The sequence below is a fragment of the Myodes glareolus genome, chromosome 1 (assembly GCF_982192425.1).
Source record: "Myodes glareolus chromosome 1, mMyoGla1.1, whole genome shotgun sequence".
Taxonomy (NCBI): domain Eukaryota; kingdom Metazoa; phylum Chordata; class Mammalia; order Rodentia; family Cricetidae; genus Myodes; species Myodes glareolus.
This window is the reverse complement of record NC_142026.1, coordinates 127,313,171-127,328,735: the sequence shown is the minus strand read 5'-3', so window position 1 is coordinate 127,328,735 and position 15,565 is coordinate 127,313,171.

The following is a 15,565-nucleotide window of genomic DNA, read 5'->3' as shown; positions in this document are numbered from 1 at the left end:
TTTACCAGGTTCACTGTAGAGCAATGTGTGGTCTTGTAGTTACAGCTCACATGTAGCTTATGTCACTGTGAGTCACTGTATATGACAGCATCCTGACTAGCTTGGAGTCCGTTCTATGTCTGTGCTCTATGTCTTATGACCCAGTCAAATGCCTCAGAAACCATAAGCATCTACCCTCATTGCGCTACGTATGTCACCGTGAGCCAATAGCAAACTACTCAGAACCAGTTTGGGAGCCACGCCCTGAAACACATTGTACTGGTCTCATTTTGCAACTGTAAATGGTTTATAAATTTTAATAACTCTAATGATAGCAATAGGTATTGAGTGTTGCCCTCCAGTCTAAGAGAATGCAACACTGGCTTTAATTTCTTGTTTGAAGATCTTCCATTAAAATGCCAGTGATCCTAGTGATCCAGAAGGATAGGAACCCTCCCACTGAGATCACATGCTCATCACATGCCGACTACATGCCATGGAGAACAGTGTGGATGCCTTGTTTTAGAAGTCCACAGCCTTGTGTGGATCTATAACTGTCAGAATCATCACATGAAGCTGAATGCTATAACAGGGTACACCACAGTGGAGGGGTATCTGGGTGCCGGTAAAGACCCGGTACATCCACTATCAGTGTCCTGAAGAACTGGATGCTCTTCTGCAAGTCAGAACTCCCCCATTTGATGGCTGTCAATGATGATGGGAAAAGCACTTACTATGGCCCTGTGGTTAGATTCAGGAGAGTTCTAGACCTCAGTACGCTTGTGTATACTCACTGCAAGGATATGGGCCCCTCTTCAGGGTAGGCAGGTCCTGTGTTAGTTTTAGCTGTCCTCAGATGTTCTAACTAGATAGTAGTTTGGATCTAGTAATACCACACGCTATCCACCACGGGCACCTATTATATCGTAGGCACCCAAGTTTAATGTTATCTCATAAAAAGCTTTCAACTACCCTGCAAGACCCAAACTCATTTACCGTAACTCATTATTTCACCCTTGCTGTGGCCAAAGTTTGTTCCACTCACATTCCAGAAACCGGAAAGTTTCAACAGCATTTGGTGAGGGCCTCCTCGCTCGCGGCACTATAACACACATGGCAGCAATTGTCACATAGTGTGACTGAGCAAGCAACCAGAGTGAGGTCACGTTTAAAGCAAAGACACTCCTCTGACAAGCCACCAGCCCGTTCCTGCCTGAGTGTTTTAGTCTAACTGTGATCAAGGGCTTTCTGGAAGTGGCCACCTCCCAACGGTTCCACTTCTTCCCACGGGGGTTACAGTTTCCAGCATATTCAGAATCACCCCCTGGATCTGCGCATCTACCCTCAAGGCTGCTTCGCTGGAAGAAGGAGGCTGGGAGATGGGCTCTGTGGTAGAGCTCCTGCTCCTATGTGTGAGGCCCAGGGTTTGATCCTCAGAGAAGGAGGGGTACTAAGGAAGAAGGGTGCTAAGGATAAGGGAGGGAGGAAGAGGGGGAAAGGGTGGGAGAGAGAAATGGAGGAAGAGAGCAATAGCAATAGAGAATTAATTTATTTGGTGCTGGGACTATAGCTTAATAATAGAGAATTTACTTGCCTGTCATGTGCTAGGTCCCAGGTTCAACCCTTAATACACTATTCTCCCCTGCCAAGGAAAAAAGTTGTGCCTGTAATATATAATACCAGGGTTGCATAGTAAGACTGTATATTGAGAGAGGTGGAGGGGCAGCTCCCAGCTACCCCAGCTACCAGAAACTGAGCAATCCTCCACACTGAGATTTAGTTGGAACTGTATTTTTCAACTGCTGATGCTGTAATCTGTAAGACCTACTGGAATGTTCCCATCCTCTCAGTTCTGGGTCTTTAGGGCAATGTTGTAGGTGAGGCTGGAATCTCAGGGTTATGGCCACACAGAAGAACCACTTTTCTCTCTTTCTAGATTGTTTTGGTCAAATCTTCAGTCTTCCTGAGAAAATCTCTGGGGGACAACCAGCCTCAGAGAAACACACACCCAACCCTCTCAGGGGTGGCTACCAGAGCTCCAAATGTCCGTAATGAAAGTGGTTTTTCTTCCTCCCCCTCTGTGCACTGAATGGCTACATTCTTAACTCACAGGGCTCACCAGCAGCCCCCTGCTCCTTGGTGAATGGAATACAAATCTGCTGCTGGACTCAGCCCAGACAGACAAGACAAAAATCTCTGCTGTTCCCTCTTGGCACTGGGGTCATCTGAAAATTCTCCGATTATTCTACTACGCTGCTAGGATTGAGAACGAGTGTCCTAGACCACCAGGGACCATGTTTTGGATGACAACTACGTTATTCAAATATTACTCTCATTTCTCAGCCTCCCGCCCTTCCTTCCCGCTCCTAAACGCTCTCTGCTCTGTGTCTTTGCTCCACAGAAAACCGAGTCAGCACCACGGCTGCACCACCACCTCCCCATAAGTCTTGAACCAGTTGTGCCATGGGTAAGCATGCCACAGCAAGCATGTGGAGGTCAGAGGTCAACTTTCACGAGTTGGTTCTCACCTTTCACCTCGAAGCCAACCTAATCTACAAAATGAGTTGGAGGACAGCCGGGGATACACAGAGAAATCCTGTCTCAAAACAAACAAGCAGTGCAGGGATAAGGAAGCATGAAACTATTGATGACTGCTGAAGGAAAGGCCAGTTTTTGGTTTTGTTTGTTGGTTTGTTTGTTTTCAGAGATGAGATCCCTGAGAGGCTACCTATGGTCTAGTAGATGGTCCTATGCCCATGTACATACAGGCAGCATTAAATGAAGTCAGTGGATTGATGGGGGTGTAGAATTTGGAGGGAAAAGTGAACTTTGAACTACGAATTTTGGAGGATAAGTGGTGGAATGGTAAGGGGAAGAGTTGGGTGGGAGGGTATAGGCGGTGGATTTCATCAAAATACATTATATGCATGAATGAAATTCTCAAACAATTTTTAAGCTTAAGAACATGCTCTGTCATAATCTTGTATAAAGAACTATATAATATTAGAAATCACAATATATTAAAAAATAAATAAGGGTGCTTCTGTTTTTCATGCTTGAAGTAACAGGAAAAAACTATTGCAGTCTGTCAAATACATACCGCTGAAAAAAAACAGATCAAATTATTACATTGGTGTTGTGATACAGCAAAATGGAACAGCCTAGAAAATTAAGCAGTCAGTAAGTGTGCCGAGTGTGAGCAGGGTGGACAATAGTGTGAGCAGGGTGGACAATAGTGAAAACAGGCAAGGCAATATGCGGTGGAATGTGGCAGTGGCCTCCTCTGCCCTGACAGACCAACCCACAGAAAGAGAAAATTATAAAATATTCCACAGATGCCCTTTGGCTGTCTGAGCACTCACAAATGGAGAGAGGGAGATTTAGATGGAAAAATCCAGAAATGCGTTAGAGCATGATGAATGAGGGGGAGTCTCAAGGTTCTTTCAAACGGTCGCTCGTAGATATCAGAACCACAATGGGAATAACTGCCACCAAGTCCCGAGATAAAAACTCTAGTCAATGCACGATTCTCGTGAGCCAAGAAACCTCAGACTTTCTGAGGAACTCTAAGAAGTTTATTTGCGTATTGTGCTGTATCCTCTGGTTTACCCTTTCAAGGCTGGCAGGCAGGCATGGGGCAAGCCAGATGCCACACAGGGATGATAAGCCAGGCTGTCTGCAATTGCTGAATCTGGAAGGCAGTGCTGGGCAGGCTGGTGTCCCAGGGCTAATCTGTGTGTGCGTGAAGTGGGTGCCTCTTTTGACCTTCCAGGCCACCCCTGTTCTCAGGTTCTTGCTCCATGTGTCCCATCCTCCAGCGCTGCTCTTCCTGGCAGTTTTCCCACAAGCCTGGCCTTTTCTCATCTCCTTTGTGCTTGGTTCTTCCATGGCTGGCAATCTTTCTCATCTCCCAGAACCGTAGCCACTTCCAACTGGTATAAGCCACTATGAGACAATAACTAGGGCAAAAGGCCTATACTAGGCTTCAGTACACAAATATGTACAAACACACACACACACATACATGCACAGGCACACATGCACACATGCACACAAACTTACAAGTGACTAAAGACACCTCGATTACTTCCAGGGCTACCTGGCTCACCCAGTGTTAAGGGCTCTGGGACCCTGCCCAGCCCCATCGAGGAATCACAAACTGTGGCCATCAGTGTTTGTCAGCCACGGTTCCCGGTGTGAGGGCAACAGGCCAACCCCACCTTTCCAGCCCCATTGGAAATGCTTTCCAAGGCCAAGGGCATCACGTCTAGGTGGATGACCTCCACAGGCACATGTTTCTCACTCTGCACTTCATGAGGAGTGAAAGAAATGGACATAGAAAAATATCCATAGTCCATTTTTTGGGGAATGTGGGCGTAGTATTCCAGGCCACTTCCTGCTGGTTAGGGGCGCTGATGATCTTATCTATGTTAGCCACATGGCTCAGTACCTTTCTCAGCTGGGCAAGTTACATGCTGCCTCTTTAGTGGTCTGCGCAGGAATGGCAGAGGGAGCTTCCTCCTCCCTAGCCTTCTTCTATTCTCATTGCCCCGCCTCTACTTCCTGTCTGGTTGACCTGCCTCTACTTCCTGCCTGGCCAATCAGCGTTTTATTAAAATACATGATTGACAGAATACAGACAATTCTCCTGCACCAGCTACCCTGACATAACCCTTGCTAAATGCCAGTCACTGTCCCCAGGGTTTTATTCATACATGCTGCTTAATCCTTGAATTACCTTGCAAAGAGTCAGAGGAAGTCTAAGACAACCTGTTACGACTGTCTCCTTGATACAACCTAGAGTCACCTAAGAGGAAGAACCAAGGAGCCAAGTATTGCCCCCTTCCATTGGCCTAGAGCCATGTCTGTGAGGGCCTGTCTTGACTGATGATGGATGTGATAGAGGCCAGCCCACTGTGGACCGCACTATCTATAAGCAGTTGAGTCTGGGCTGTGGAAGAGATTAGCTGGCATAAGCCAGTGAGTTAACCAGTGAGCAACATTCTTCCTTGGCTTCTGCCTCTGAGCTCCTGGTCTGGCCTCTCTCAGCAATGGACTGTGACCTGGAAGTTTGAGGCAACTAAACTCTTTCCCAGGTTTTCATCACAGCAGCGGAAAGGAAACCCGAACACCTGTCAAGTTTCTCTTGTCAAGGCCATCGGCCACTGAAGCCATGTGTCATGTGGCATCTCATCAAGAGGATTGTCAACAAATGTGTGCAAGCCTGATGTATGCCCATTACATACAGACAAGAAAGTTCCAGTGTGTCTCTGCAGAGCAGATTCCTTTTGTCATGGCCACTCATGTTCCTCCAAACCCAGGTTCTGTTCCTGAAACAGCCTCCTTCGTAAATTTGATTTTCAGAACCAGGCATCATGCCATATAGCTGCAAACCAAGCACTTGAGAAACTAAGGCAGGATAATCTTGAGCTCAGGGCTAACCTGGACTACACAGGAAAGATCAACAAGGGTCAGTGTGAGACCCTGTTTCAAAAGCAAAGCGAATCTGATTCTCAGTCTCAACAAGCTCTTGCTTACCGAGCCAGACAGGAACAAGCAACCCTTCATCTTCACACTGTGAACAAGGTGTGAATCATAATGTCACAGAAAAGAAGAACAAATTCAAGCTTGTCTTCCCAGGAGGGACGGTAAGTGTGTGCAGCAGATTAAAGGAGCTTCCTTGAAGAGCTGGGGTTTGCTTGCTGTAGTAGCTCTCTTTTGAGCTGCTGCCTTTCTGCCTAGCCCAGAATACCCCAAAAAGAAATTAAGTTTGAAACAAGCATGAAAGAGATGGTCAGGAAGGGTCTGTTTTGCAGGATCAAGACCTTGGCTTTCACCAAACCTCCCTGAGGTGTTAATAAATTTTCTTCTTATACACGAGAAATGAGACTGGTGTCTAGGGAGCTTAGTTAATGGGAACCATTAGCAAGCCTGAACTGGCAATATAATATATGAATCATGTTTATGTATGGACTCTAAGCTGCATGCCCCCAGACACCTCTCAGGCTGGAACTAGTTAGCTGGCCCTTACTGGCATTAAGTAATAATTCAGAAAACCTTGAATAAATACATTTGCTTTCTGGGAAATAAGCAGCAGAGTCAGCAGGCCGTGCCTGTGCTTCACGGAGCACGCATCTCCATCTGGCCTGGGTGTCTCAAGCTCAGCTCCTGCACCTGCTGCTCTATCAGTAACACAGTGTGTGTTCATTAGAGCAAGCTAAGTGCTGCAGCAGATGGCCAAAATATATAACGGGTCCACCACGGTGGGCCTCCATTCCAGGCTCACCTAGTAACTGCAGAGAGATGAACGGCCCTCCTCCATTTATAAAGCTATTCTTGGAAGCTCTGTATCTTCGAGTTGAAGGTCATGTTACTTCAAGGTCATACTGGGTGCTGAAATCAAGCCACCAGGGGAGGCTGAAAGATAGCAGAGGGTGGGTTTTCCTGGGCCAGGGAGGAGAAACAGCAATTGCTTTGCAGTACTGTTGCACCATTCCTAATGCGGAAGGACCTGGTATGCCGGTTCAGCTGTGTGTCCAGGGAGAAAAAGGAAACGCAAGCTCAGATTTTGGACGAGTGCTTAGGAGTCCCTACCCTGTGATAAGTTATGAGATTGAACCCTGAGTTTTATTCCTCACTCTTTTTTTTTTTTTTAATACTTTGGCGGCCCGAGCGCTGTCAGTTTATTAGTGTCGTTTCAGCACCTTGAAATCATCCACACTGCCGCATGGGACAGATCAGCATCTGCTCCCAAAAAGCTATTTACATGAACTCTGCTTTCCATTGGAAACAACAAACAAACTAGCAACACATACACACACTCTAGAAATCAGTCACAACGCGCTGGACTGTCTTCAAAAGTGGGCGAAGTCATCCTGACGCAAGGCCGTCAGCCTCTGCTGGACCCTCTCCAGGAACAGCAGTCTCCCGGAGGGCGTGGGCTGGGAGTTTGGAGAGCAAGTGCCCTGGCTCAGGGAAGAAGTGCCTGCCGGGACACTTTTTTTTATAAGGAATTCATTTGAGATGGCCGTTAGAGGCAGAAGTGGGGCCTGCAGGATAAGCCTAGGACAAGCCATTACGCTGGAACCGAGGGCCAGTCCCTCATTTCCCAAATCTGGTGCCATATACAGTGATACCCAGCTGCCTACTCAGAGGGTAGTGGCAGGGACCAACCTGACGGGAGAGGCAGAGCCCTCAACTGACAGGAGTGAGAGGGGAACCTTCCCATCTGCACAGGCTGTGTGACCAGGCCTAAGAGGAACCAGTGACCTAAGACTGGGAAGCTCTAAAGGCCTCAGGGCTAAGGCCTGTGGGACAGATGCACACACTGTTGTCCTCACCTGACACCCATCAGAGAGCTTCAAAAGGACCGAAGTACTTCTCTATGAATCTTCATTACATCTCCACGAGGTAGGCAAGGAAAATGGACATGTCTCTTTAACCAAAGGGGAAACTGAGACTCAGGGGATCACTGCTATAGTGGTGGGTGCATGGTACTCAGGTACTAGGCTTTACTGACTTTGCCTTGGGCCAACTGCTGGACAGAGGCTCTACCCATGCCCTCTTTTGTATAAAGTCAAATCTCTGGAACCAATCAAGAATGCATGGAAAGAGGAAGAGTTCTCCAGGAAAAGGGTGGCCCTCAGGCATGAGCTTGAAATCTTGGCTCCAATTCGAGGCCAAATCTCTTCTAGCAAGGTTGGCCTTTGGGAAGAAACTGAAGGGATCGGTAAGCCAGGCTCTGCTCTTAAGCTCTAAGGATCACAGTGGCCTGACTCTGTAACAGGATCTTTCCAGAGCACTCCTCAGCAGGGGTTCTAAGTCACTGAGCCCTATACCCAGGGATCTAGGGCCCAACCCAGGTCCCAGCAGCAGTACAGGGCCTCACCCTGGTCAAATGGACTCTTTTCAGGACGGTGAGGCAGGGGTTATTTCCCACTCTTAATAGAAGAAGCAACAATATAGGCTGAGAGACACATTTGCCTGTTTTGATGAACATTTCCAAGTTCTGTTTGGGGGATTTTTCTTGGCATAAATACAAACAGCTATGAAAAGAAACACAAAAACAAACAAGCAAAAAAAAAAAAAAAACCTCAACTGCTGCAGTAATCTTTTCTAGGCCTGGCAGCCAGGTAGACCTGGATTTGAATCTGGCATCTATCACTACTGTTCAGCTTGTTGACCTGGAGAACTGGAGAAGGCATCAGTCTCAGTCTCCTTATATGAAAACTGGTGTAAGGGTAACATCTCACAGTGGTGTTGGAAAGATTCAATGAAATCATGACTATGACTCTGCGTAGGCAGACTTTTCCCGTCCAGACAACCTGCTCCCAAATAACTGGCAGTTGCTTTCCAAATAACTGACTTGGAGGCTTAATATAAATTATAAATGCTCGGCCAATAGCTCAGGCTTATTACTAAGTAGCTCTTACTACTTAACCCATTTCTGTTAATCTATGTGCTGCTCTGACTGAGGTTTGTGGCTTTTACCTCTATTCCATTTTGTATGTCAGACCCACTCTCCATCTGACCGGTGACTCCCCTGATTCTACCTTTCCTCATCCCAGCATTCTCAGTTGGGCATTCCCACCTAGCTTTATCCTATTCAGTTATTGGTCATTCAGCTTGTTTATTAAGCTAATCACAATGACATATGCTCACACAGTGTACAGAAGGATTATTACACAGCAACTCTGTATCAAGGGGCCCAGCAAATGAAAATCAAAGCACATTTTGCCCTGATTCTCAGTGGTAGGTAATGGCACCTCTGTCTTAGTTAGGGCTTCTATTGCTGAGACAAAACACCAGAACCAAAAAGCAAGTTGAAGAGGAAAGGGTTTATTCAGTTTACACTTCCATGTTGCCTTTTATCACTGAAGGAAGTCAGGACAGGAACTCAAGTAGGGCAGGATCCTGGAGGCAGATCACTAATTGAGAAAATTTCTTATAGCTGGATATCATGGAGGCATTTCCTCAACTGAGGCTCCTTTCTCTCTGATGACTAACTTGTGTCGAGTTGACACGCAAAATCAGTCAGTACATCTTCTAAAACAAAATATACAATCAGTGTTTAGAACTTGTTACAAGTGAGGGGAGTCAGAGAATTCTCAAAACTATATTTCACATTAAGAGGATAGGGGGGAGGTGTGCAGCTGGAGTGTCGGCTCAGGAGTTTAAGAATAACCAGCTGCTTTCACAAAGAACCCAGCACCTACATAACAGCTTACACCAATCTATAACCCAGAGCCTCTGACGCCCTCTTCTGGCCTCTTACCATACTGTAGATACATGGTACATATACATACATACAGGCATGTGCACGTGCTTATAAAATAATAATAAATACATGTTTACTTTAAAATAAGGATATTATGAGTTGGATGGATTTAGGAATTTAGGGCCTGCTCCTGAGACCCCCTTCGCCTCCCCCAGGGCATGTTGTCCAGGTGCCTGACAGCTGCATCCATGGTTGGGGAAATGTCCACAGCAATTCATAGGTAAACTAATAGAAGGCTTCAATGTAAGATTTGAAGCTCTACTAAAAGGAAACATGGGGGCATCGGAATATTTATCTAGACAACAATGTTTCAAATATCGCTCTCCCTCCAAAACACAGGCAACAAAAGCAAAAATAGACAATTGGATTCATTAAACGAAAAATCTGCATTGCAAAGGAAATCATCACAATCTATGCATGTGCTAGGGCCCAACGATGGAAAGGATGCAGGGAACTCTATGTCCTGGCACATGGCTCAGTACTAACTAGGCATTCTGCAGAAGGGACACAAATGGCTCGCCACCACTAGTCATCAGAAAAATGCCAATCAAAACCTGGAACGCAAACTGTACCTGTTAGAATGTCATCTAAGTTAACAAGAGGAACTAGGCATGCTGCCAGGCACCTGCAATCCCAAAATTACTGCAGGACGGAGGACAGCCTGAGGTATGTGCTGTGATCCCCCCCCCCCCCGCTGAAAACAAAAAGCTAAAAAGGTGCATTTCTGGCAAGGAAGTAGAATAAAGGGGAATCCTACTGCAGTGTTGGGGGAGGGATGTAAATTAGAGCAGTCCTTATGAAAATACAGTGAAGATTCCTTAAGAGAATTCAAATTGGAACCTACCACATGAGCCAGCAAGCTTACTCTTGGGTGTGTACCTAAAGGGAAAGAAATGGCATGTTAATGATGAGGCTGTCGCTCAATGGTGAAGCACTTGCCCCGTGTGGGTAATGTCCGGGGTACAATCCCCAGGACCACAAAAAGATATAAATGGATATCCTCATGTCAAAGATCTGTACTCCTGTGATAACTGTCAAAATAATAATAGGGGTTAATCTCATTATTTACCAGAACATCAATGGATGAAGAAAGGAAGGAAATCGTATCATTTGTAACAACACAGGTGAAACTATAGGGTCTAATACTAAGTAAAATACACCAACTACAGAGAGACAAAGACTGCCTGATTTTGCTCATGCGTGAAAGCTTAAAAACTCCAATTCACAGAAGCAGAGAGGAATGGACATCAAGGCCAAAGCAGATGATGAGTGTGAAGCCATGCTGGTACGAGGCCCCGACATTTCACTATGGCTGAGGAGTACGCTCAGGACACCTGCGTGACTACAGCAAAAAGAGGGCATATGCGAAAACCGTTGAGGCCTCCTTGCACAAAAAGAGAGCTATGTCAGGCAACACATATGGAAATTATCCTGATGCAGCCCTTTCACATGTATATATATTTCAAAACATCATATTGTAAACCATCAAATTTAAATGGTTTTAATTATATATAATTAAGTTATATAATTATATACATAATTAAAAGCACTTATATATGTTCTTATGTATGCATATATATGCACATATATGTGTATGTATGCATAAGCATTTAAATTTAATTTAATTGCTGTAAGGACCACATGTGAATGGGAAGTTTTAGGCCCAGACTCCAGAATAACTTACTTAGTGAAATAGTATATTGGCTTTTTGTTTGATCCTTAAAGCAGTTGGCTAAGGTCTTTTATGGCAGCTGGATACGTAGACTATATTTACTTGGGAAGGAAGAAGTAACCCTGAATAGACGTCTCTCTGGGGTTATTCAGTGGCTATCCTGGGACAGTCAGATCACAGGGAACTACACTGTTCCCCTTGTGGTCCTAGTTGGCTCTGACCTGGCTGCCCAACATGTAATGCGTTCGCAGAGTTGTTACTTTCACACTGTGTGAGGCAGCAATAACGTCCCGCTCTGTAGAGAGCTGCGTGATGCCATGCCTTAAAGGTGGGGCTGGTTTCCACCTTCCACCTTCCCGATGATGAGTGCTCTCAGGTGTGAACAACTCCATATATGGCTAACGTTAAGAATCTGGCTTGCTTCCGCATTGCTGGACCTATCTGCATTTCCCACGTGGCTTGCTGGGGTTGGCTACCCAGAGATTATTTAAGTTGTAGGCTGGCTCTGCCCTGGGCAAGAGGTGCGAGAGGTGTGAGAGGGTGAGAAGATTGTTCAAAGGTCCTGAATAAAACCACAGTAAGAAGAGTCCAGTGTTGTGTCTTCCTTGCTGGCGAGGTGGGCGTGACACCACTCACCCAACACTGATGGGGTTACATGTTTCCCTCATCCTCCTGGTGGTCCTAGCCCCTACTGGCTGGTTCCATGATCTCCCTGATGATCACAAGTCTTCTCCAGAGCCCAGAGCTATGGGGCATCTGCGTTAGTTACTTTTCCCATCACCACCACAATAGCTGGCCAAGAGCAACTTATGGAAGGAAGGGTCTGCTTCAGCTCACTCTTCTGTGGTAGTGTCCACCATGGTGGGGAGGTCAGGGCAGCGGGAATGAGGCTGATGGACGTATCATATCCACAGCTGGGGAGGGAGGGAGGGAAGGATGGAGGAGGGGAGTGGAGAGAGAGGAGAAAAAGAGATAGGGAGGGAGAGGATTGGCGATGCTTAGTCTACATTCTCCTTTCTATGCAGTCCAGTATGCCCAGTGTGTAGAGTGGCACAGTGCACCTTAAGGTCGAGTCTTGTCATTTCGATTAAGTCAGTCTAGAAAAATCCCTCACAGACGTGCCCAGAGACCTCTCTCTCGATTGTAGATCCTGTCAAGGTGACAACCCGTGTTAGTCATCACAACGCCCACACTTGAAGTTGCTTTAAAGTTTCCAGTTTCAGAAGCATCTCCTCTGTGAGGCAGGGAGCCCTGATTTGCTGAACTCTGCTAGGACAGCCTACATCATGTGGGGAGGGTACACTGTTGTGCGAAATGCCACCTGTTGGGAAATGATCGGTAATTTCAAGGCAGCAGCTACTTGTTCTTGAGGCTAGCCCTGAGCTCCCCTATCCGCGTTTCCTCTGAGGAACTTCCTGAACAACACAGCCTTTGAGATGCTCAGAAGTGTTTGAGCTGGCTCGGCTCCGAAACTATGTTTGCTAAGGTGTGGCTGCATCCCTTTTCATTCCAGGCATGCAGCCTCTAAGGGGAGAATCCTGGCTCCTGCCTTCTCCAAACTTGTCCTGGCACCTGGCACCTATCAGCCTGGTGGCTTTCTGTTTCCCAGCAATGTCTTCCCCCTTCATCCTGGCAGTAATAAAAATATTCTAAAGAGAAGCAATTGTTTCCTTCCCTTTGGCTATCAGACTATTGACATTTCTCTGGGGATCTCACACTAGGAGGAGGAAAGGGTTGAAGCCTGGTGCTAGACAGAGGAGGAGAGATTTCACAGTTTTGACTTGTCAGAGCACCGTGCAGGAGACTCTGGAGCCCACACAATGAGCCAGTGATGGACTGGACCACACCTTGACCGAGTCTATTTAATTATGCATGCCTCTGACCCTCTGTTTAAACCTAAACCTCATCAGAACCCTAGTGATGTATTTGGGGGCATGGGTGTGTGTCACTGGATCCCTTTGATCCTCTACCCAATGAGGCCATACTGAAGAAACCTCCCTTCTCTGCTCTTCACTGTTAAATAACTTTAACTGGCCAGTTGTGGGGCTGGAGAGAGAGAGAGAGAGCTCATTGGTTGAGAGTGTTTGTTGCTCAACCAGGAGGCCCTGAGGTTGGAGTCCCGTGCCCAAATCAAATAGTTCACAGTTCCCTAAAATTCCTTCTTCTGGTCCCTCTAGACATCCATAGACAAGCATACATTGCACAGATACATACACATGAACATGAAAACACAGGCACGTAAATAAAATAAATTGGTTTATTGAGTCAGGTAGCTAAATCTAGCTTACAAAGGCTGCAGACCCAGGCTCTGATCCTAACAATTTTGGTACAAAGACTGCTCCCTCTGAATCCACAGCAGAGTCCAGTAAGCCATCAATATACCAGGGCCACTCTTCACCTCCTTACTTCTACCAGGAACCATTCAGGTCCAATGATCCAGATCTTCAGGTTTTAGGATATTATATATTTTATATGTGGTGCCCTAATTCTAAAGTGTTGGCAGTTAAATAAAAAATTTTAAAGAGAACTGTAAGAGAAATAAAGGTATCTCTGGCCCCACCCCATCTGCAATGAGCAGAGTTTTTCGACTTTGTCTCATGTGAGGGATTGTGCTAAAATTTGAGGGTGCTTTGGGTGTATCTTGAGACTTCATGGGTTTAAATCTAACCCCCACTATGAAATGTTGAAAGGCTAGCAATGTGGTCTAACTAAGGTGTTCTTAGGCATGGCCTTTGGGGGTGGCTGCATTAGTTAAGGACACCCCTGGAGGCTGAATATAGGCTGGACAACCAGACAAAAAGTAGAGGAGGATCAATGACAACAGGAGAATTCTGGGAAGAGGAAAGCCCATACCTCTAGAGTCCTGGCTCAGATACGGAAGAAGCAAGATCTGACTGCCTCGCTGAATAAGGTACTGAGCCATGTGGCTAACATAGATAAGAATAATGGGCTAATATAAGTTATAAGAGTTAATGAAAAGCCAGAGCTAATGGGCCAATCAATTTATAACTAATGTAGACCTCTGTGTGATTTCTTTGGGACTTAACGACTGCAGGAACCAGGCAGGACAGAAACCACAGACAACAGATGAATCTGAAAAGAGAGGTTTAGAGATGGAGCTCAGTTGGAAGGCACTGCTTGCCTAGCAAGCATTAGTCAGCCCTGAGCTTGATCCCAGTACTCATAAACTAGATGTATTTAGACATCTCTATAAATTCAGTGCTCAGAAGCTCAAGGTCACCCTAGATTATACAGAGAGTTTGAGGCTAGCCCAGGCCACAGGAGATCTTATTTTAAGGAAAGAAAGAAAGATAGTAAAAAAGAGAGAGAGAGAATGGGAGAAAGAGAGAGAAAGAGAAAAAGAAAGAAAGAGAGAGAGAAATAAAGAAAGAACAAAAGAAAGAGAGAAAGAAAAGAAAGAAGAGGGGCTGGAGAGATGGCTCAGTGGTTAAGAGCATTGCCTGCTCTTCCAAAGGTCCTGAGTTCAATTCCCGGCAACCACATGGTGGCTCACAACCATCTGTAATGAGGTCTGGTGCCGTCTTCTGGCTTGCAGACATACACACAGACAGAATATTGTATACATAATAAATAAATAAATAAATAAATATAAAAAAAGAAAAGAAAGAAGAGAAAGAGATCAGTTGATACACCTATGTGCACTCTTTGTCTCTTGTCATGTGAACAGCCTATACCTTAGACTTAGTGGCTAAGAAGGCCACTTCCAGATACCACCTCTTGCCCTTTAAGCAGAACTGTGAAACAAAATGCCCCCTTTCCTTTGTTAAGTGCCTGCCCTCAGCGTTTCTCTAAGATAGCAGAGGGTACTCTAATCCACTTCCTTCTGCAGTAACTCTACCATCTCTAAGAGTCATTTCTGCCAGTCAACTTGTGAAGACATTCCCTTTTACAGAAGGAAGATTTCCGTTTGCCTTTGAGGGAACCCTCCTGGCACTTCCCTAAGATAGACTTCCAGGAGAGAAACACACAGTTTTATTTATGTGGACATGAATGACCACAACAAAGTGCAGACTTGACCTGAAAAAAAATGACCAAACCTCAGGGCTTCTGTTGCAGTCTCAGAATATTACATACCTATATGTGTGGGTTGAACTCACAACAGTGGGGAAGAACCTCATGTATGAGGCAGCCTATGATGGTTCAAGTTTGTAATCCCAGCACTTGAAAGGCTGAAGCAAGAGGATCACTGTAAGTTGAAGACAAGTCTGATCTACATGAAGTTCTAAGCTAACCTAGGCTACAAAGTGAGACCCTATTTCAAAATAAAATTTAAATAAAATGATGCATGAGGATCCTGAAAAAGGGAAGAGTTGTTTTAACAATGTCTGTTTAGATGGATGTCACCTTTTTTGTGCCTACCTGGTGAAACATTCCCTTCCAGAGGGCTCCCAGCTGTTTGCGGTGATGAGTCAGCTAAGTGAGCCTCCCTTCCTGCTCGTCTCTCCAGGGCTAGAATCCCTATGCAGTTTCCTACCCTGGCACCCCCAGTGACTGGCTGCCCAGATAAGTCTGCAGGATCAGCCACCTGTGAACCCCCACAAGGAGCAAATACTTGTAGAATTTACTCATAGCTCTCATTGCGAGTTTCTGTTTGGTGAATTCCACGTTCCCAGGAA